This window comes from Jaculus jaculus, chromosome X (assembly GCF_020740685.1).
Source record: "Jaculus jaculus isolate mJacJac1 chromosome X, mJacJac1.mat.Y.cur, whole genome shotgun sequence".
NCBI lineage: Eukaryota > Metazoa > Chordata > Mammalia > Rodentia > Dipodidae > Jaculus > Jaculus jaculus.
Genome location: NC_059125.1, coordinates 78975686 through 78999664, shown reverse-complemented (window position 1 = coordinate 78999664; position 23979 = coordinate 78975686). Strand labels below are relative to the sequence as shown.

Here is a 23979-nt window from a genome sequence, read left to right as displayed (position 1 = left end):
GGAATCAAAGAAGACACAGGACACCAATTTAGCGAAATAAGGAAGTCAATACAAGACGAAAATAAGGAAATAGAAATAATAAAGAAAAACCAGTCAGAAACTATCTGATTGTCAGTTAGTTAAAATATCTACAAAACCCCTACAAAAATAATTGTATTTGTAAAGACAATGAATTTCTTCTAAGCTTGGCAATAAGGGAAAGATACTCAGTTTCATCCAATTAGAAAGTACTGAGAGGGGACATCTGGTCAAGATGGCATCCACCTAACCTCACCTCAGCCCATGGGAAAGAAAAGGTATGACCCTTAAAGTGGTGGGGGGGGCGTATTTTTGTTTAGTGGTTTACTGATTCTAGTAGCCTTATAGTTGGATGTTGTGGAGAAGCAAAATAGGGAATCTACTGATTCCCACACCTTGGGTAGACCACCAGTCCCCCAATGCCATAAAACAGCTATCCTAGCCTCATTCCCAGTAGGAGGTGCCTCATGCACTAACTTCAGGCTAAGTGGACCCAAGCAAGCAGGCTAGGTCCTCTGCCCTAGGCTTTCCCACCACCAAGCAGAGCTCCATGGGCATGATTGGTGTCCCAGTTGCTGTTCCCACTTATCCTTGTTGACTCCCATGTGCAATCACTGTTCCCACCGAGCCTTGTGCACCCCTGCCATCATGTGCACTGCAGTTCCCACCCAGCCCTGCAGACCACAGTGGGCATGCACAATTGCCATTCCTGCCCAGCCTTGCTGTCCCCCTGCCCACAGGTGATTGGGAAGCCCCAGTCACTGTTCTGGCCCAGCCTTGCTGAACCCCATGCATGATCACCAGCCCAGTTGCTGTTCCTGCCTAGACCATGTGAGCCCAGTGCACAATGGCCTTCCCACTTGTAGCTGCCCCCTTCCATCCCTGAACAGGGACAATGGCTAGTGTCTCTGACCTACACTTTCTGAATGCACTGCTGCCCCCAACCCCCCGGCCAGCAGGCTAGTATTCCACATCCCAGGCTTTCTGAGACATTGTGATGGACAGACCACAACAAAAAAAGGAATAGCATGAAAAATAAGGTGCAAGTAAATCCAGCTATATTTCCTGGTCCCACAGTGGATGTCTCCAATCAAAACAGAAGAGAAAATAGGATCAGAACCCCAAAATGAAGAAACAAGCTAAGCAACAATCATAAATCTTTTTTTAAAGCATCAAAAATGAGTATATTTAATCATGCTCAGCACATAATAGAGCAAATGGATGAAGATAATGATTAATGCTTAATGACCAGCACCAGAGAAAGCTGGTGCAAGGAAAGCAGGGTAATTTCACCTTGTAAGAATTAGAATTGAGGGGCTCCATAATCATCTGGCATCCGCTGGATGTTGTACCTATGGTTAGAAATGTACATGATAGGAACTCCAGGGATCTTCTGGATTCTTCGCTTAAGGTCCCAGTCGACTGTGGCCAGAATGTAATACTTGTGCTGAGTTACTCTCTGTACCAAGCAGTCATCTGCATAGGTTTCTTTGTGAGTACAGGGCAATTGGTCAAATTGCGGATTCTTAGCAATTCATAGTGCTACTCGATACTTCTGTCCCAGTTTCTCAATTTCAGCCATTACACAATCAGGTATGCAAGGGACATACTTGGCATACAGATAGTCCATCATTGACTGCACTAAATCCAGTTTAGCTTTAATAGAAAAGTTGATAAAGTTGGTATCGACCCAGATGTGGTAAGGTGGACCCAGCTGTGTATTGTACTGGAAGAACAAGCAGGAAGGGTGTTGGGGGACTTCTCTTTCCTCAAGTACACTGGAATCTTTCTTTACTCCCCTCTTTTTAGGCTTTAATCTGTCCTTTCCTTTATTTCTCTCATCTCTGAGACTAAACATTCGCTTCATAGTCACATATTTCCTTGCTTTCTTTTGTTTCCCCTTAAAACAGAAATTTCAGAGAGTTAACAGCATTGAGAATATGTGTCATCTTTTAATGTCGATTCTTTTTTTTTTCTTATTCATTCCCTTTCCTCCTTTCCTCAAACACCCAGTCCCTCTTCTCGTTCTCCAATACAGTGTCCCCATTCAAAGCCGCTAGCGCGCTAAGATGAGAATGGGGGGGGGGAACATAAGAGGAACTCAGAGGACATTTGGTCACTCGCTGAGCTCCCACACATTCCCCCACAGGGCTCTGATGGCATTTCTTCTGAGGCTCCTTCTCACCATCACAATCATAAATATTGATGCACCAAACACAGGGGCACCACAATTTATAACACAAAACCTACTTGACAGTAAAACAGAAGTAACCACCAACACCATGATAGTTGGGACTTCAACACTCCACTCTCAGCAACAGATCAACCAAACAGGAAATTAACAGGAAGTAAGAGAGTTCAACCACACCAATGAGCAATTAGACCTAACAAACATCTACAGAACATTCTACCCAAATCCACAGATTACACTCTCTTCTCAGCATCCCATGGAATATTCTCTAAAATATATCATATACTGAGTCACAAAGCCTGCCTCTATATATTTAAGAAGATTGACATAATTTCCTGCTTGATATAAGATCACAATAATGTATTGTTAGAGATCAACATCAAAAGATGTGTCTGGAGCCCAACAAATTCATGGAAACTGAACAACACACTCTTAAACAATCAGTGGGTAGTCAACAAAATTAAAAGTGAAATTTCACAATTTATATAAATGAATGACAATAAGAACACAAAAAACCAAATCTTATAGGACACAATGAAGGGAGTCCTCAGGGGAAAATTTATTGCACTAAGTGCCTTCATAACAAAGGCAGAGAGATCCCAAATCAATAACTTAAAAATGCACCTAAAGTCATTGGAAAAACAAGAACAATCCAAACAAACAAACAAACAAAAAACCCTCCAGATGGAAAGAAATCATTAAGATCAGAACAGAAATTAGTAAATTGGAAACTAAGAAAATAATTAAGAAAATTGATGAAACAAAGAGCTGGTTCTTTTTTTAAAAAATTTAGTTTATTAGTTTTCTTTTCAGCAAATAAAGGCAGTTTGGTACTATTGTTTAGGCTCATCTATGATCTACCCCCTCCCATTGGACCCTCCTTGTTGATGTAAATGGGACATGCATTGTGGAGTTAGCCCACAGTTATTGGTATGATAAATGTCTCTGCATATCATGACCCAACATGTGACTCTGACATTCTTTCCGCCCCCTCTTCCTCAAGATTTCCCTGAGCCATTTTGGGTTCATTTTTGGTCTGCTTCAGTGCTGCGGTGTTGGGGGCCTCTGAGGCTCTGGCTCTCTGATTTGGTAGGAGCTGATTTTTCTCTGTGTTGGTAAAGAGCTGGTTCTTTGAAAAAATGAACAAGAATGATATACCCTTGGCTAATCTCTTGAAGCAAAAATTAAAAAAAAAAGAAAGAAAGAAATGCTTCAAATTAACAAAATTAGAAATGAAAAAAAGAGAGATCACAACAGACATAAGTGAAATTGGGAGAATCATCAAAACTCTTAAATGTGATTAACTCCTTGAGCAATTAGCAGGATATAAAATTATTGCATAAAAATAAGTAGTCTTTCTATATGTAAAAAAAAAAAAAAAGATACAGAGAAAGAAATTAGTGGCATAGTCCACTTTCAATAGCAACAAGAGCAATAACCTTAGAATAATATTAACCAGGAAAGTGAAAGACTTACATAATGAAAATGGAGAAACACTCAAGAAAGAAATTAAGGAGGACTTGAGAAAATTGAAAGACCTCCAATGCTCTTGGATAGGCAGAAATAACATTTTTTTTAAATGGTGATCTTACCAAAAGCAATATATAGTTTTAATGCAATACCAATAAAAATATCAACATCTTTCTTCACCAAGATAGAAAAAATAATCTCAAAATTTTTATGGAATGGCAGAAGGCCTCAGATATCCAAGCATATCGTCAGCAAAAGAAATACTTTTTAAGCATCACCATACCTCATCTAAAGCTATACTCCAAAGCCACAGTAAGAAAAACAGCATGGTACTGGCATAAAAACAGGAACATAGACCAATGGAACAGAATTGAGGACCCAGACATTGGGTCAAGTAATTACAGCTACTTGATATTTTTCAAAGTCCCTATCAATGTAGACTGGGAAAAAGACAGCATCTTTCAACAAATGGTACTGGTCAAACTGGATAACCACATGCAGATAAATGAAACTTGATCCTCACATTTCACCATACACAGAAATCAAGTCCAAATGGATCAAAGACCTCAAAATAAGAACTGAAAATCTGCTACTAATGGAAGAAAAAATAGGAGGAACTTTCAATGATATAGGAGTGGGAAAAGACTTCCTAAACAAAACCCCAGTAGCTCAGGAAATTAAACAATTACTCAACCATTGGGATCTCAGGAAGCTGAAAAGCTTTTTTCCAGACTAACAAACAAAATCAGGGCCAATAGATTTAGCGCAGAATGGGAGAAACTTTTTGCCAGATATATATTGGACAGGGGCTGAATTTCTAGAATCTACAAAGGACTTAAAAACCTAAGCAATAGAAAGTCAAACAACCCACTCATAAAATGGGGCAGTGAATTGCACAGGGAGTTCTCAAGAAAAGAAATAGAAATGTCAAACACATACTTACAAAAAGTTCAACACCCATAATCATCAGAGAAATGAAAATTTAAACAACTATGAGATTCCAGCTTACCCCAGTAAGGATAGCAAACATTACAAAATCTAATGGTGACAAATGCTGGCAAGATTGTGGAGAAGTAGGAACCCTCATTCACTGTTGGTGGGAATGCCAGATAGTACAACCATTATGGAAAGAAATATGGAGACTCCTGAACAGGATGATTATAGAGGCATCAACAGACCCAGTTTCTCCCTTACTGGGCATTTATCCTCAAAGCTCCAAACTTCAGCTCAGAGATATTTGTTCAACCATGTTTATACCTGTTCAATTCATAATAGCTAATAGCTGGAATCAACACAGATGCCCATCATTAGATGAATGGGTAACTAACATGTGGTATATCTACATGATGGAATTCTATGCAGTGGTAAGAAAAAATGACACAATGAAATTTGAAGAAAAATGGTCAAATGTGAAACAGATCATTCTCATCAAACTCACCCAATCACAGAAAGTAATCATCACATAGTCTCACTCATCTGTTGCTCCTAAACTGAATCTGACTGTGATACTGACATACCTAATAAACATCTTGAGGACTGGACAATAGGGATAGTAGGGTAAGAGGGGAGGGTAAGTGTGGGGGAGGGACAAAAATTTTGGAAATGGTACCATGAAATCCAACATCTTGAAAGACATAATAAAATGTCAAAACTTCATTTGGTGCTTAGGGAGAATACCTGATTCACAGGGGCCTAGAGAGGGTATAATAAAAACTATCCTCAATCTTCTCCTGTTTCTCTCTTTTTTCTCTTTTTCTCTTTTATATTACCTATATTTTTCTTCCTTCTCCATTTTCACTGACTTGCAACTCCCAGTACTAGCATGTGGTTAACATCCACAATGAGCTGTTGATCAGAGACCTACAAGTTTTCCCCAAAGAAGACAGAATTCTGTCTGAGTATTTCATGACCCACCAAAGGTTTGTGGTAAGACCCTACTGCTGAAGACCCCATATGCTATTGGAACGGACAATAGAGTGACCTTGGTGGAAACTGGAAGAGAGTCAATCCCCAGACAGGTTGTCTAGTGACAGAAGATGTTATATGAGCGACTGGGGGAAAATGACCAACATCTGCCTAAGAAACTCGTGGTCCAAGCTACTCAATAGCATGCAAGCTGATGTGATGCTCACACAGGTGCAATAGTGGCACACAGCCATGGTGGGTTACCAACTGCTCTTGATTTGGCTAATGTATACACTCAGTGGAATGGAACTCATACCTGGAATGGAGAAACAAGTGAGAACCATATCCAAAATTGAGCCTGCTCTCCAACATCAAGCACCCACCAATTGTGGGCTGCAAGAAGGCCTGCACTTATTAAATTCTCTGTAGAATTAGAATGGGTATCCATGTATCTTGCACTGACCCCACTCTCTACTAGAGAATTTGCTTCTCTTCTTCAGATGGACACTGAACCTGAGGAGAGAACTAGCCCATCACACCTTATCTGGGCACCAGCTGAAGCCATATAGTTAGTGGGGTAGTGAGCAAGAGATATTTCTTGGTGAACTTGGTATCAGCACAAGGGTGGAGGATACAGACACAAGAACACTCAATTCCTACCAAATCAGATATCCAGAGACTCCTAAGACCTCATGTCACTGAAATTGATCTAAAATGAACACAATATGGCTCAGGGAAATTCGTGGAAGAGGGGCAGAAGATTGTTAAAGCCATAAGTTGAGCCATTATGCACAGAAACATTGCTTCTCCCAGAACTGAAGGCCACCCCCACAATGCAACACCCACAATCTGTACTGTGGGGACAACAGGGGAAGGCTAATGGTGGCACCATCATAGCTGTGTACACACTATATACATAACTGAAAAAAAAAAGAAATGTACTGACACAGCAATTTATAACCAGAAGTTCAAAACATTTTTTGAATATATGTGTAAATTAAAAAGAAAACTTTTGCACAGATGACCAACAGTCTAGCTTTAAGGTATGGGCTGGGCCACACAACCCCAGATGGGGAAGTTAAAACTGGAGCTGGTCAGTGATATGGAGGAGCTGAGGCCCATGGCATGTGCTAAACGCTTCCACATCCCTGGATGCACAGACCCTGAGGAGCTCTTGGTGAGCCCTAGGTTCAGAGTGCACAGGGCCCTGTGAGGGAGACTTTGGCCTCAGCATGAGGGAGCCAGCAGTGAGGGATGCTTAGGAGCTCATCATCATTTCTCAGAGGACTCAGCGATTGCCAAGTGTGTCAGTGGTCAGGTTATCCATTCATGCTTTTAGCCAGGTGCTTTCTGGGATCCAGCCTTGTTGCTGTTAAAATTACAACATCTGCCCAGAGGACATGAGAAGGTTTTTGTTACTGTATGCTACACAGCGAGGACAGGCAAAGGCCATAGCAGAATAATTGACCAAGCTGTGTTACAGGGGTTTTCTGCAGATCTTCAATGTATCAGTGAGTCAGATAATTATGATTTGAAGGCAGAAATTGCTCCTCTGTTGGTGGTGGTTTCCATCACAGGCCCTGGAGACCCACCTGACAGTATGCAAGTTTATTAAGTAAATACAGGACAGGATACTTCTTTGCTCACTTGAACTATGGATTGTTGGGTCTGGGTGACTCAGAATATATGTACTTCTGCAATGTGGGAAACAACTGATAAATGACTTCAGAAGCATGAAGCCCAGTATTTATATGACACAGGACATGTAGATAACTGTGTTAGTTTAGAGCTTGTGGTGGAACCTTGGATTGCTGGACTCTAGGCTGCTCTCCAGAATCACTTCATGTCAAGCAGAGGACAAGAGGAGGTGAGCATGCTTCTCCCAAGGCCACCAAGTGTCTCTTTGGATACAGATCCCACGAGGCCTGAGTTACTTCATATCAAGTCACAGTTGAGATTCTGAGAGTAAATGACTCAGTAAGAAAGGCTTCTGAGCCTTCAGATCAAAATGAAGGAAATAGGAGTCCATCAAATAGTTTGATTGAAGCCTTTGAATCATCACTTGTCCACTCAGCAGCCCCACTGTCACAAGCCCCATGTAGTGCTTCTGCTCTGCCCCCAGACTATCTGCAGGTACATTGACAGGAGTCTCTTTGCCAGGAGGAGAGCTATGAATCTGAGGTTTTGGTGGGTCCAATTTTTTGAGTCTCAATTTCCAAAGCTGTTCAACATACTTCATATGAGGCTATAAAGACCACTCTCATGCTGGAGCTGAACAATTCAGGAATCAGAGCCACCTTGCCCCAGCATGTACCCAAGAAATGTTCTCTCAAGTTCCTTCTTACCTGGTGTCTTGAAATATGAGCAATTCCTAAAAAGGTGTTTCTGTGAGCCCTTGTGGACTGCACCAGTAAAGCTGCTGAAAATCAGAGGCTGCAGGAGCTGTGCAGTAAACAGGGAGTGGCTAACTACAACTGCTTCATCTGAGACACCAGTGCCTGCCTCTTGGACTTCTTTCACTCTTTACCATCCTGTCAGCCACCACTTGGGCTCCTGCTTTAACATCTTCCTAAACTCCAGCCCAGACCATATTCATGTGCAAGCTCAAGTTTACTTCATCAAGACAAGTTTCATTTAGTTTTTAACATTGTGGTGTTTACATCTAACTCAGCAGAGGTTTTACAAAATGTGTGTGCACAGGCTAGCTGGTGATATTGGCTGTGGGTTCTGGATCCTTGGGGGTACGGTTCCCTGAAGGTGTCCAGGCAACTGTGGAGAGCGGGGTCTTGAGGGGATGTGAGTGCATCAAAAGAACCACTTCTGGGAGGCAATCTCAGTGAAAAGCTCATTTTATTTGTCAGGGAAATGGGTTTATAAGCAGCTGAGAGTGGGAAGTGGGTCCTGACGATATTTGTGGGTTCAAAGTTTGCTAGCTGATGCCTCGGGACAGTCATTCCAGCACATAGGGAAAGAGTCAGGTGATGTACATAGTGGTGTGAAGAGGGTTGCAGGGGATGGGCTGTGTGAAGGCTTCTGGCTAATAAGGATTTTCCTAGGCAACTGGCCAAAAGTCACAGGGATATGGGCATAGCCTAATTTCAGGTGTGCAGGACTTGGAGAGGGAGTGCCTTCCTGTAGCCCAGGGGTACTTAGCCATGCATGAAAGCTCAGGTCTGTCTTCTGAAGGCTTCAGCAAGTGCCTGGAAGTGCCCAAAAATTGCTTGCATCATTTCTTTAGCTAATAATGCAATTATCATCATCTGTAGACAGTGGAAATTCTTACTACTTACCAGACGACCCTTCATGCCCCATCATAATGGTGGGTCCAGGAACCAGCATAGCTCCCTTCATTGGCTATCTCCATCACCAAAGCTTCAGGAACAGCACCTAAATGGAAATTTTGGAGCAATGTGAGTGTTCTATGGCTGTAGACATCAGTACAGAGATTACTTATTCAGAGGAGAGCTCAGGTGTTTTTCCAAGCATGGGATCTTGACTCACCTAAAGTTCTCCTTGTCAAGAGATGCCCACTTGAGGGAGGAGGAAGCCCCAGAAAAGTGTGTGCAGAACAACCTCCAACTTCACAGCCAGCAGGTAGCCTGGATCCTCCTTCAGAAGAATGACTATGTCTATGTGTGTGGAGATACCAAGAATATGGCCAAGGATGTAAGCGGCACACTCATAGAAATCATAAGCAGAGAGACTATAGTTGACAAGCTGGAAGCAATAAGAACACTGGCTACTATAAAAGAGGGAAAATGTTGGGCTGGAGAGATGGCTTAGCGGTTAAGAGCTTGCCTATGAAGCCTAAGGACCCCAGTTCAAGGCTCGATTCTCCAGGATGCACAAGGGGGTCACACATCTGGAGTTCGTTTGCAGTGGCTGGAGGCCCTGGTGCACCCATTCCCTCTCTCTCTCTCTCTATCTGCCTCTTTCTCTCTCTGTCACTCTCAAATAAATAAATAAAAATGAACAAAAAAAATTTTTTAAAAAAAGAGGAAAAATGTTATCTTCATGATATTTGGTCATAAAACTGGAATTTTGAAGATTTTTTTATGACAAAATGTAACTAAAAGACAATTTTACTAAATTTGAGCAAATATTATTGGTGAGAAGCAGATCACATAGAGCAAGATCACATAGAGCAAAGGGAATGTCCAACCCATTTCTTCCTGTGCCTATGACCATCACTCAGGGCCGATTGTGTGTGCTCCCCAAGATGACAGGCAGCTCTTGCCAGCTCAGTTGTACCTTTGCACATGGTGGAAAGCTTGTGAAAGAGTAAAAAAAAAAAAAACAAAAAAAACCTGTTCTTCTATAAAGTGTACACATAAATAATATTCATACTAATGCCTTTAAATTATACATGTAATATGTATGTTCACATTTATGTATTTATCCAGTGGTTTATTATAAAAATAGCTGTTTCTGATATATATTATTTTTAAAGTAGTCCTTACATAATAAGTGCTTTTAAAATAGTATTAGAAGTATATTTTGAAATGCTGTTTTGACATTTTTATCATTATTTTCTTGTAAGTTGGAAAATGAAATTATTTTTATTTCAACATAAATGTAAGTTTTATATAAAAGACCATATTAGAACTATTAGAACTGATGGCCTGTTTTTTTTTTTTAGCCCTTTTTAAATTTAATTAATGTTTACCATAGGTTGTACTATGTCCCCCACTCCAGTCCTTATTTCCCTAAGATTCTTCTTCAGTAGGATTATTAGTATTCACTGTGAGGTACTTGGAGCCTCTGTCACAGGGGCAGCTATTATTCAGGTTGTTTCTACCAACCTTGTGGTTCTGAAAATACTCCTGCCTCCTCTTCCACTACAGTCTATGAGCTACAGTTACTCATAATATCCCAGTATTTTGTAGCCATTTACATTCAGTTTACAGATGCCAATATGTGTAGATCTTAGTAATATCACAGGCTTGTTTTCTCTTTCTCCATGACTTAGTTCTGTTCTTTAGTGGTACATCTTTGAATTACTTTATGAAACCACTCACATGGTATCCTGACCTTAAATACTCACTGCGGTAGTTTGAATAAATCCCCCCTACACACACACCAAATAGATTCAGGAGTTTATTAAAACAGATTGGATTTTCAGCCACCTGGATGGAGGAGGTGGAACTGGGTAGATCTTAGGGTACAGACCAAAGGTGTGGTGGTGATTTTGAAATTCCAATCTAAAGATATGCAAAGTGTCTGGAGTTCCTGATGTGTGCTTGTTTTTGTCATGGTTTTAGGGATTTGACTTGTGGCTTCTCTCCCTCTGCTTGGTCCTGTGAAAGCAGGCCAGCTTCTTCTGCCATTATAAAACTTCCCCTGGATCTGTAAACTTCAATAATCCCTTCCTTTATGACTGTGCCTGGTTTGGAAGTTCATCTCAGCAACCTGAACCTATGTAATACAGAAATTGGTACCAGGAATGGGGTAAGAAGAACCCAACACGGCTCAGGGAAATTTTGTGGAAGACGGGGTGGAAAGAATGTCAGAGCCACATGTTGGGGCATGATATGCAGAGACATTTATCATACCAATAACTGTGGGCTAACTCCACAATGCACGACCCATATACATCAACAGGAGGGGCCATTGGGGAAGGGGTAGGTTAAGGATGAGCCTAATAATGGTACCAAACTGCCTGTATTTGCTGAATAGAAAACTAATTTTAAAAAAAAAAAAACACTAAAAAAAAATCTGTCCGTGTGAATTTTGGTCTTTTGGATTTTTTTTTTTTTTTTTTTTTTTTTGAGGAACAGGCTTACAACTGAAGATGCCTTCTGGAGTGGTAAACCAAGTATTATGAACTAGTATTGTGAGAGTTTGAAAATGCTAAGTGCATGGAGAATTTCACTCTGCAGCTTGATTTATGAACTTTCTAAGGGGAAGGAAGACTGCAGAAGACTTTGTTGAGACTGGACTATTAGCATAAAGACTGTCTGTATTCTGCTGCTCAGGCCAGAGAGTTTGATCAAGGTTAATTTTTTAATGTATTTATGTGCTTCACTAAAGATATTGGACTGAAAGATTTTAAGTTGGAAATCTGCAAGCAAGTTAAAATTACAGGCACTGAGACTGGTTTGAGGTTACTGAAGCTGCTGTTGTCAACACATGGGCAATTTAAAGAAATATGGCCCAAATATTTTACATTAAAAAAATGGAGAGCTGGAAAGACCGCTTAGCTGTTAAGGCATTTGCCTACAAAGCCAGAGGATCCTGGTTTGACTCTCCAGGTCTCCATGTATGCCAGATGCACAAGGGAGTGCATGAACCTGGAGTTTTTGCAGTGGATGGAGCCCCTGGTGCACCAATTTTTTGTTCTCTCTCTCCCACTTTCTCTGTCAAATAAATAAATAAGAAAAAAAATATGTGTCTTGCATACCTGATACTGGTTTCAGAAGCAATAAAAATGCATGTACTCATCATGAATTGCATATGGTTCCAGTAGCCACTGCTGAGCAGAAGCATGAGGCAGGGCGTGATGGCCCTACTAAGCTGGCAAAGTCATTGGAAGATGGACTGTGCTTTGCATGGTGACCTGGAGATATGTTGGATATACCAGAACTGTGAAAGGACTACCATGGAGGCTGTTGGCCTGGGATGGCAGTTTTCCTATCTATTCAACTGGAGGGACAGAATGAAAAATTCAGAGACTGTCAATGCTTATATCAAGTTTGAACTACAATAGTTTGATGTTTACTTGATGGCTGTTGAGTTTGCTTGCTTTTGGTCACTCCTTGCTATTCCTTATACCAGTTAAAGATGTTTTCCTTTATATGTGGAAAGTATATAACTTGTATGAATTTATAGGCCTCACAGCTAAGAGACAATCTTACATTTCAGTTGAGACTTGGGACTTTGCAACTATCTTAAGTTGGTAATGACTATGGGGAACTTTGAAACTTGACTGAGTACAATTTACAATGTGAGGTGTTTTTGAATCTATTAGGAGCCAGAACTGGAAAGTGGTAATTTGAAAAAATGCAACCCCCCCAATAGATTCAGATGTTTATTAAATCTTCTTGGATTTCTAGCCTCTTGGCTGGCGGAGGTGGCACTGGGTACATCTTAGGGTCCAGCCCTAAGGTATGGTGTTTGGTCTGAATTTCCAATCTAAAGATATATAAGTGCCCATAGTTCCTGAAGTGTGCTTGTTTGTGGTATGGTTTTAGGGATTTGGCTTGTGGCTTTTCTCTCTCTCTCTGCTTGGCCCTGTGAAAGCAGGTCAGCTTCTTCTGCCATAATTAAACTTCCCCTTTTTATTCAGTCTCAGACTTGAGCCTGTGGAATGGTGCTGCACACATTTAAGAAAGGTCTCACCACCTCATTTAACCTAATCTTGACACTTCCTCAGAGATTTGTCTCTCCCAACAAGATTTGTCTCCTAGGTGATTCAAGATTAAATCAAGTTGACAACCAAGATTAACCATCACAGATAGATAAAATAAGAATGTCAGAGTAATTCCTTTTAGCGAGGATTTAGACACATAATCCTCATATGCATTGTTAATGTGAGTTCAAAATATTATAGCCTCTTGGAAAGCAATTTAACAATTCTTCAAAATGTTATTGTAATAATTTGATCTCAATCCAGAAACAGATGATTTTCCCAGGGACTGATGTATGAGGGGACAAGGTATGACTGGTAATAAGAATGGGTTGTTCTACTTTTGTGTTTAAATAAAGATAATGTTCACAAATTACATAATTAGCATGGAAATAGAGTAAAATTATGTAATTGTGCTCTCTAAAATGATTTTCTATAATGCAAAATTGATCTCAATAAATCTATTACGAAATCCAAATGTCAAAAAGATACCTACATTCTTGTTTAACACAGAAATATCCATAATAACCAAACTGTAGAATCTAAATTAGTGTTAGTATTCATTTGTGGATGAAGGAAAAAGTTCAATTATATGTGTGTGTGTGTGTGTGTGTGTGTGTGTGTGTGTGTGTGTACACATACACAATAAAATAGAATTAAGTTATAAACAATTAAATCCTGCCATTTGTGTAACATGGATTAACACTGAGAGTATTGCAGGTAAAATAAGCTGGACACATAAAGAAAAATGCTGTATAATCTTATTAATGTTGACCCTAAAAGAGTTGACCTCATACCTAGACACTAAGGATACCATATTATCTGAGTGTCCATGGATATATACCACAAATATACCAATAGGAAACTGTAGTGATACCAAATATCAAAACTCTGTAATCTTTATGAATTGTCAAGGAGAAATGAAGAATCTAATTCATGATGAGAAGAACTAAGGAAAGGAATATAGTGAAAAATGACAACACATTAATATGAACTACATTTTTTATTGTAAAGGAAATACAATACTACAATTGATGAATGTTGAATAAGGTCTTGCAAGTTGTGAGGGGGCCAGAACCACAGCTCTACATTGTCACCCTCAGTAGCCTTGGCAGTTTCCTTAATATGATAGGGATCCCAACCCAGCTTTCATGGCTTCAATGCAAAAAAACAATTTCAATACTAGCTAGTATGAAACAGAGTTGGAGTTTATTAAAGATACTTTAATATAGATTTGAAGCATGAGTTGTAAGAAAGAAAGTACTCTGAAAAGTAAGAAACATTCAAGTATCAATATGGGCTTCTCAAAGGATAGCAACATTTCCTTTGTACCAGAGATGAAGACTACGTGTAGAATTTGGTAAGAGTATTGGAATTTTATTGCTCAATGTGTTCCTAGGGAACCCTTTCCTCTACTTCTGTTCTCTCTTTGTAATTTGTGATTACAGAGTATCCCTAGAGTCAGCTTACATGGTACTATCATCTGACAAACGTTTTAAGCCATATCTTTTTCCTCTAAATATGATTTCTGGTTAGATCCCTATTTTATAGGTTTACAACTGAGAAGGGGGAAAGATTTTAAGCATTTGTTATTTGTGTTGGAATTCTTGATTCTCAGATGGGGAGTGGTTACAACCAGACTCCAGAGTAAGGGGGTTCTTTTCCTAGTCATATCTATACATTTTCCCTGTCTTTGTACCCTCTTTTTTTTCCTTCTGAGTCTGTGATTCTTAGGGTTAGTGAGGTTGAATGTACATTTTCTATAGCATCTTCCATGCTAAGCATTGAGGTAGACTCTGCCTATCCAGGGAACCAAGAATCTTAATCTTTCTGATCTAAAGTGAAGGGAGCCTATGAAAATCTCCAAACTTACACATTTTAGGGTCATAATTTTGTAGGAATCTGGACCAGATGTCATTCTCAAGATATCAAAACTATGTAAGCAGTAAAGCATAGAGTACACTGTTATACTAAGATTGGCACAAAAAATACCAGGATTTCTTTATTGTAAGTTGCTTGGTAACCATTAAGTTAGTAAATAATTAAAGCCAAAGGAAGAATGTGACATAGATTTAACTTTGTTATGTAATACTTAGAGGTCTGAGAATAGATTGTCTCTATTTGTACACAGCATTCTAATACTGACACTGGTTTCCCTTGTGTTGTCAGAATATTCATAACCTTCAATTTTTTGAGATTAGGAACAAGATTTCACAGAAAAAAAAATGTAAAAATAATGTTGTTCTTATCATCTTAACATTTGAGTTTAGGAGGAGTAAGATTTCACAGACTATAAAGGAAAAATAATGTTTGATACTTACATAACAATTTTAAAAGGAAAGAAATGATGGTTTAAAAATAAAAGGAAATTAGAATAAGGTTGTAATCATTGAGTATTTGTTATGCTAACAGTGTCAAATGAAAAGCAATAAAGCAAAACAAAGCAAAATAAAGTTTGAACTACTGGTAAGTTTAGAAATAGAAGGCATCCTTCATTTTATGAAGCCACTTTGTTTCGTGTTTGAAGAGAACTTCCAAGTATTTTAATGGCTCACAGGTATAAACCATCTTGTTTCTTCAGGCTGTGGAGACTCAAGCAAGAAGTTTTATGCTAAAAATAGCTTCATGAGTTCTTTTAGTTAGGTTGTGAAACCCCTTTATCCACCCTGAGGAAGTTTCAGCATATATCAGAGAATATTTGTATTCTTGACAGGGAAGCATTTGAATAAAAGTTACTTGTCCATCTTGTTTTTTATTTTTATTTTTATTTTCTTGGAATGTATTTGTGCTAGTTTAAGGCTGAGATTCACCTCCCAGATTGTTATAGAGAAAGAACAGGTAGACTTTTAGGACTTTTTTTTTTTTCGCACTTTATAGTCCTTTTTTTTAAAAAAAAAATTTCTAAATCTGTGAGGGTCTAGAGAGTATAGTTCTATTTTTCCAGGCAACATAAGTAAAGTTCATGTATATATATATATATATATATATATATATATATATATATATATGAATTAGGATAACAGAATGTTATTGAATCTATTACCCATATGTTTGGTGAGAGGCTTCCAATTCCTATTGTTTTTGTTTCTATGCATGGGTAAGACATTTAAAGCTATGCCAGTAGCTTTAAATCACTACTGGAAGCTACCACAATTTGTGAATATTTTGCTTATCTTAGCTACAATTTTAATCAGAAAATTTCAAGGCTAATGTTAAAAACAATAATATTTTATCTTTTTAATTAATTATTTTTTATTAGTTTTGTACTCAGTGAATACAGTCAAGTTGGTACCATTGTTAGGCTCATCCATGTCCTACCTCCTTCCCCTGGCCCCTCCTTGTTGAGGTATATGGCTCATGCGTTGTGGAGTTAGCCCACAGTTATGGGTAGGAGAAATGTCTCTGCATCAGCACGTCTAGTGCCAGAAGGTGCTACATTGGCAACTGGGGGAAAATCACCAACATCTGTGCAAGCAACTCATGGTCTAACCTACTTAGCAGCAAATAACCTTTCGTGATGCTCACACAAGTGCAATAGTAACACCCAGCCATGGTGGGAAACCAACTGCTCTTTATTTGGCTAACTAATATTTTATCTTTTAAAAATATTTTCTTTATTTATATGTTAGGAAAGAGGGAGAGAGAGAAACGGACACACAGAGAGAATGGGCAAACCAGGGCCTCTAACCACAGCAAATGGTCTCCATATGCATGTACCACTTCTGTATTTATGTGGGTACTGGGGAATTGAAAATTGTTCATTTTCACACTTCTTTCCAGAATTTCCCAAAGCACCTAATGATTATCTGAAGTTGTTCCAATGGGGCTGTTTTCATGGACTCTTGGTCAGCATTTGTAAGAGTAGCCATCATTGGAGCTGAAGGCTCATACTCCCTTAAGATGGTAGACAATTGTACCTCACAGCGATTTCCCTCTTCACAGAGGGGCCAAAAAGAGCCCCTTCAACCCCACTGAAGAACATTCTTTTATACGTCCTTGGTTTTCCATAGCATTTTTCTCTTTGGAATCTTCTCTTTAGGCTGAGATTTCTTTGTGGCAGTAGGTACTTATCTCTTTGGGGAAATATATCATTCTCCATAGTCAATGTAATTGATTGGGCTTCCTCTCCTTTTGATAAGTTGTTCTGTTTTTTTCTGAGACCTTTGGACTGCCTTTGTTTTATCTCTGTGGTTGAGAACCTATAATTCTCCATTCATATAACTTCGATTGTCTGAGGTCTCACCACCTGCTTTTGCTGTATTTTTCTCTTACTGTCTTGAAAAGATTGACAAAATAAGATAAGTACCTAGATATAATCTAACTTTGGGAAACATATCCTCCAATTACAGTAAAGTTAATCATATGCATATCATGTTTTTTCTTATTTTTTAATTTTTATTATTATTGTGAACATATTTTCTATGGATACATCATTGTTGGTACCATCTTTTCCCTCCTTCCTGTCCCCTTTCCCCAGATGACCCTCCTCAGTGGGGATGCTGATATTCCCTATGGGGTTGTGGGTTATGCATTATGAGAACAGTAGTCAGTTATTTTGGGGGGCTGTGTGTTACCATTGCACTGGTGTGTACTTCTTGTCAGGCTGGTTGCTTCTGAATAGCTTATACACCTGCTTGCTTACACCTTTGTTGCCCACTTTCCACCAGTACCTCATGTAGCACTTTCCAGCACTAGTGTTCTGTTTGAGGACTGGCTGTCTTTGGGATTCCAGCCATATTCAGTTCCAGCAGCATATGTTGTTTTATCAAGTGCTTTGAAGGAAACCTCCCTCGTTTGGGGGACCTCATATGTCTCTCTGAGCAACAGCTCAGTGTGAGTAGCACCTGTTTCTGGGACTGTGACTTACAGTTCAGAGCCAAAGTTTTTTTTTTGTTTGTTTGTTTTTGTTTTTAAGATTAAGTTTCATTTTCCAATATTTAGGGCCATTCTTTTCAGGTATTACCCATATGCTCCTTTTGAGGGTTGTAACTTTTAGTCTACCTTCAAGGAGAAAGTTTACTATGGTACCAATTCATTTGGGTTAAGTTTTGTGTTTATTCCCCTCAGCCCTTCTATTCCTCCCCGCCAAACCCTTCCAACCCTTTTGTCTGGGCCTCAAGTTGCCAATCCAGTATGCTCCAATTCAAGGTCATTGAGGATAGGAACCACAAATGAGTGGAACATGCAGCATTTGTCTTTCTGTAATTGGGTATATTTGCTGAGTTTGATCTGTTTTAAGTCCATCCATTTTCATAAACTTTGTTGTATCATTTTTTTTCCTTACTCTTGAGTAGAATTCCATTTTGTACTCCTACCACAACTTCATTATCCATTCATCCAGTGATGGAGCACCTGAGTTGATTCCAGTTCTTACCTAGCTGTTGATCAGAGAGATGTATGAGGTCCTCCAAATGAGGGAGGTTTTTAATCCATTTGGAGTTGATTTTTGTGTATGGTGAAATGAGTAGGTCTAGTTTTAGTTATTTATTTTTATTTTTATTTTTATTTATTTGAGAGCGGCAGGCACAGAGAGAAAGACAGATAGAGGGAGAGAGAGAGAATGGGCACGCTAGGGCCTCCAGCCTCTACAAACGAACTCCAGATGCGTGCGCCCCCTTGTGCATCTGGCTAACGTGGGACCTAGGGAACCGAGCCTCAAACCGGGGTCCTTAGGCTTCACAGGCAAGCGCTTAACCGCTAAGCCATCTCTCCAGCCCTAGTTTTAGTTTTTTACATTTAGTTATCTAACCTATCCAGTACAGTTCTTTCAAAATGCTGTCTTTTCTCTACGCTACATTATTAGCATCATTGTCAAAGACCAAGTAGGTACAGCTACCTGACTTATGGTTTGGGTCTTCAATTATATTCCATTGTTCTAAATTTCTGTTTTTATGCAAGTATCATGCTGTTTTATTTTCCTTTTAAACTATGGCTTTGTAGTATAGATTTTAACTGGGTATGTAGATACCTGCACATATGTTTCTTTGCTGAGGATATGTTAAGATATTGAAGGCCTGCTGCCATTCCATATGAATTTTGAGTTAATTTTTCTATCTCTATGATGAATGATGTTGGAATTTTTAGTAGTATTGTATTAAATCTGTATATTGCTTTTGGTAGAATTTCCATTGCTGCAATATTAATTCTACCTATCCAGGAGCATGGGAAGTCCTTTCATATTCTCAAGTCATACTCTGTTTCTTTCTTGAGTGTTTTTATGTTTTCATTATATAGATCTTTCACATCTTTGGTTAGTGTTATCCCAAGGTTTTTCATATATTTTAATATATTTTATTTATTTATTGAGGGAGAGAGAGAGAGAGGGAATGGACCCACCAGGGCCTCCAGCCACTGCAAACGAACTCCAGATGCATGAGCCTCTTTGTGTATCTGGTTTGTGTGTAACCTGGGGAATTGAACCTGGGTCCTTTGGCTTTGCATGCAAATGCCTTAACAGCTAAGCTATCTTCTCCAGCCTGGTCTTTCATATTTTTATTGCTATTAAAAATGCAACTGCCTAACTCACTTCTTTTGCTGAATATTTGTCCTTTTCATAAAGAAAGGGTACTAATTTTTCTGTGTTGATTTTGTATCCTGCCACTTTACTGAAATAATTGATCATGTTTAGAAGTTTTTAGATGGAGACATTTGGGTCACTTATGTATAGGATCATGTCATCTGCTTATAGGGATAACTTGATTTCTTCCTTTCCAGTTTGTGTTCCTTTTATTTCTTTCTCCTGTCATATTGTGTGGGCTAGGACTTCCAGTACTAATTTGAAAAGCAGTGTTGAGAGTGGGCACCCTGTCTTGTTCCCAATCTCAATAGAAATTCCTTGAGTCTTCCTCCATTAACTATTATTTGGATTTTACGTGCCATACACGCACACACAAACACACACACACACACACACACTTTTTATTGGGTTGAACCTTGTGCATTCTCTCCAGTGTTTTAATCAAGAATTGATGTTGTATTTTGTCAAAGCCATTCTCTGCATCTATTGAAATGATCATGTAGTTTGTATGAATAAATTTATTGATGTGGTTTATCATGTTGAATGATTTCAAGTATGTTGAACTATCGCTGCAACCATGGGATGAATCCTAATTGATCAAGGTGGATAATGCTTTTGATATGTTGTTGGATTCAGTCTTCAAGGACTTTGTTCAGAGTCTATGTATCTAAATTCATCAGGGATATAGGCCTATAGTTTTATTTTCTTGTTCAATCTCTGTCTGGTATTGGTATTAGGATAATGCTAACTTCATCAAAGGAGTTAGGGAGGATTTCCAGTTCTCTCATTATGTGAAAAAGTTTGAGAAAAAATAATTTCAGTTCTTCAGTGAATGTTTGATAGAATTTGGGCATGAAGGTATCTAGTCCTGGATTTTTCTTTTTGGGGAGGTTTTTGATTACCTTTCCAATCTCAATGAATGTAATTGGTTTGTGTAGGAGATTTATATGCTCTGAGTTTGGTTTTGGTAGGTAGTATGTGTCTAGGAATTCACCCATTTGTCCCAGATTACCCAATTTTGTGGTGTAGAGATTTTGGAAATATGTCCAGATGATTCTTCCAATTGATGTCTGTTGTGACCTCTCCATTTTCCTTTCTGATTTTGTTAATTTGAAACATCTCTGTTTTTTTTTTTTTTTTTGCTTGATTAAATTGTCCAAGGGCTTATAAGTCTTGTTTATTTTTCCAAATAATTAACTCTTTGTTTCATTAATTTTCTTAATGTGTTCTTAGTTCCCAATTCATTAATTTCTATTCTTTTCTTTATTATTTTTCCCTGTGTGGAGCTTTTAGGTTTGGATTCCTCTTGTTATTCCAATGCTTTTATGTATGGTTATGTTATTAATTTGAGATCTGTCTGTCTTCTTTATGTAGACATTTAGTGCTATGAATTTTCCACTTAGGACTGCCTTAATTGTATTCCATAAGTTTTGGTAGGATATATTTTCATTATCATTAAATTCTAGAAAATTTACAATTTCCTTTTTTTAAAATTTCTTCTACAACTGATTAATTGGTTAAGTGTATTGTTCAGACTCCAGGAATTCCTGATGTGTTCCTTGTTAATTTCTAGCTTTGAAGCATTGTGATCTTATATGATACAGGAAGTTTCTTCAATTTTCCAGAATTTATGGAGGCATGCTTTATGACTTAATATATGATCTATTTTGGAGCAGGTTACATTGGCTGCTGAGAAGAATGTGTATTCTGCAGAATTGGGTGGAGTGTTCTGTAGATATCAGGTAGGTCTAGTTGATCTATGGTTTTATTGAGCTCTATTATTTCCTTGTTGATTTTCCACTTGTAAGATCTGTCTATTGATGATAGTGGAGTATTGAAGTCCCCAACTCTGATAGTGTTGGTGTTTATTTCTGTTTTGTTTTCAAGTAGGTTTTCTTTAATAGATTGTGGTGCATATATGTTTACAATTGTGATGACTTCATGTTGGCTCTTTCTCTTGAGGAGTACAATGTAGCCTTCTGTTTCCTTTGTGATTAGTTTTGGTTTGAAGTCTATTTCATGTGATATTAATATAGCAACACTTGCTTAGTTCTTATTCCCAATTGCTTGGAATATCATTTTCCATTCTTTCACCATGAAGAGGTGTCTGTCTTTAGTTGTGAGGTTGGTTTCTTAAAGACAGCAGATAGAAGGTTCTCTTTATCTTATCCATCCCATAACTTGTGTCTTTTGATGGGCAAATTATGACCATTAATATTTTAGGTTATAATTGTGATGTTCAATTTAATTCCTACCATGATGGGTGCCTTATGGAGTTTGGTGCTTTCCTGGGCTTTGTACTTTTTAGATCATGCTTTAATTTTGGTTATTGTAATCTTATTTTTGTAGGTTCTTGAGATTAGTTTTTTGACTCTTCTGTGTGGAGTATTCCCTGTAGTATTTTCTGTAGGTTTGGCTTTGTGCTCATAGAATCATAGAGTTGACTTATTCATGGAAAGTTTTCCTTTCACCATCTATTATGAGGGATACTTTTGCTGAGTAGAGTACCTTGGGTTTGAATGCATGAATTTTTTTTTAGACATGAAGTATTCTATTCCAGGCCATTCTGGCTTTCAGGGTTTCCATTGAGAAATCTATGGTAATTTTGATGGGATTGCCTTTATATGTATGAGTTATTTCTCTCATGCTGCTTTTAGCACTCTCTCTTTGCTTATATTATGAAGAGATTCAACTGTGATGTCCCTTAGCAAATTTTTTCTTTGACTCTGTCTGTTTGATTCCTCTGTGAGCTTTTTGTACCTGGATAGGCCATTCTTTTTTGAGATTGGGACATTTTTCATCAATTATTTTGTTGAATATGTTCTCTATGCCTCTGGCATGGATGTATTCCCATTCAGGTATACCCATGATCCTGATTGTCAGACATTTTAAGGTACTGAATAGTTCCCTCATGCTCTGTTTGCTTAATTTTTTTTTTTTTCACCTAGGAAAGTTTTTTGGGTCTCATGGTCATTTTTTTTTTCTTTTTTCTGTTCTATTTTCCAGCTCCAAGGTTCTGTACTCCACATGAGTGACTCTATTAGTGAAGGGTACTAGAGAGGTTTTTAATTCCTTATTTGACTTTTGTTTTATGTTGTCTTATTTTGCATCATGTCCATCTCTTTTTTGAGGTATGATTTTAGGTAAAGTTCTGATTTTCTTGATGTATCCTGGAATTCATTCTTGCATTTGATCATGTCTTCATTAAACTTAATCAGCTGGTTATTGAGATGTTCTACTTGTTGACTCACTGTTAATTCATTTATATCTCTTTTGAAGGTTCTAATGCTTTCTTCAATTAAGGTAAGCATATTGATAAAAACTGAGTGCTCTAAGAGAGGATTCTACTTAATTTAGTTTATGTGATTGTTGGTTTTTTAGTCCTTTGCTTCCAGTTCAGGAATTCATTTGATAAGCTTGTTGAGTATTCATTTTGGTATTCAGTTTCTATAGCTTTCTCTATGATTTCATTGGTGACTTCCATTGTGGGACTAGGCACCTTTGGTGGAGATCACTCAATTTTCTGACTTACTTTTGTCCTTCCTTCCTTCCTTCCTTCCTTCCTTCCTTCCTTCCTTCCTTCCTTCCTTCCTTCCTTCCTTCCTTCCTTTCCTTCCTTCTTTCTTTCTTTTTTTCTTTTTGTATTGTAGTCTACATATAACAGGAAAAAAAAGGCTTATTTTAATGAGGAGGTAGCACATATTTGTCTTTGTAGCGTCTTCATGAGTGTGCTTTTCTAAGTGTGAAGTAGATTGGTGTAAAATGGGATTATAACCACAGATGCATGTGGAGAATAATGCAAGTACATCAAAGCTACATGGAGAACTGGGAGCTCTGGTTTACTCACTCCACTGGTGTGTTCTATCTTTGGCTGGTTTTGGTATCATGGTGATGATGGCTTCATAGAAGGAGTTTGGTAGAATTCCTTCTTTTTCTATTTCCTGGAAATGCTTAAGAAGCAATGGTGTTAGCTCTTCCTTAAAGGTCAGGTAAAATTCATCAGTGAATCCATATGGGCCTGGGATTTTTTTAGTTGGGAGATTTTTAATAACTGTTCAGATGTCCATGCTTGTTATAGGTCTATTTAAGTGATTAATCTCATCTTGATTTAATCTAGGTAGGTCATATAAATCAAGGAAATCATCCATTTATTGCAGATTTTCACACTTTGCAGAGTGTATGTGTTTATAGTATGTCCATATGATTTTTTGAATTTTTCTGGCATCTGTTGTGATGTTACCTTTTTCATCTCTAATTTTATTAATTTGTGTCTCTTCTCTCTTTCTTTTGGTCAGATTTGCTAAGGGTTTATCAATATTGTTTATCCTTTCAAAGAACCAACTCTTTGTTTCATTAATTCTTTGGATTTTTGTTGTTGTTGTTGTTGTTTCTATTTCATTAATTTCTGCCCTAATCTTTATTATTTCTTCCCGCCTACTGATTTTTGGTTTGCCTTGTTCATCTTTTTCCAAGCCTTTCCGGTGAACCATTAGGTCATTTACTTGTAACCTATCTAGTTTCTTAATATAGACA

General features: G+C 38.2%; 2 pseudogenes; one reads left to right on the top strand and one right to left on the bottom strand.

The window, feature by feature from the left end:
• Positions 1-1321: 1321 nt before the first annotated feature.
• Positions 1322-1912, bottom strand: LOC101594882 (annotated as a pseudogene).
• Positions 1913-6984: 5072 nt separating this feature from the next.
• LOC101595177 lies at positions 6985-23931 on the top strand (annotated as a pseudogene).
• Positions 23932-23979: the final 48 nt, after the last annotated feature.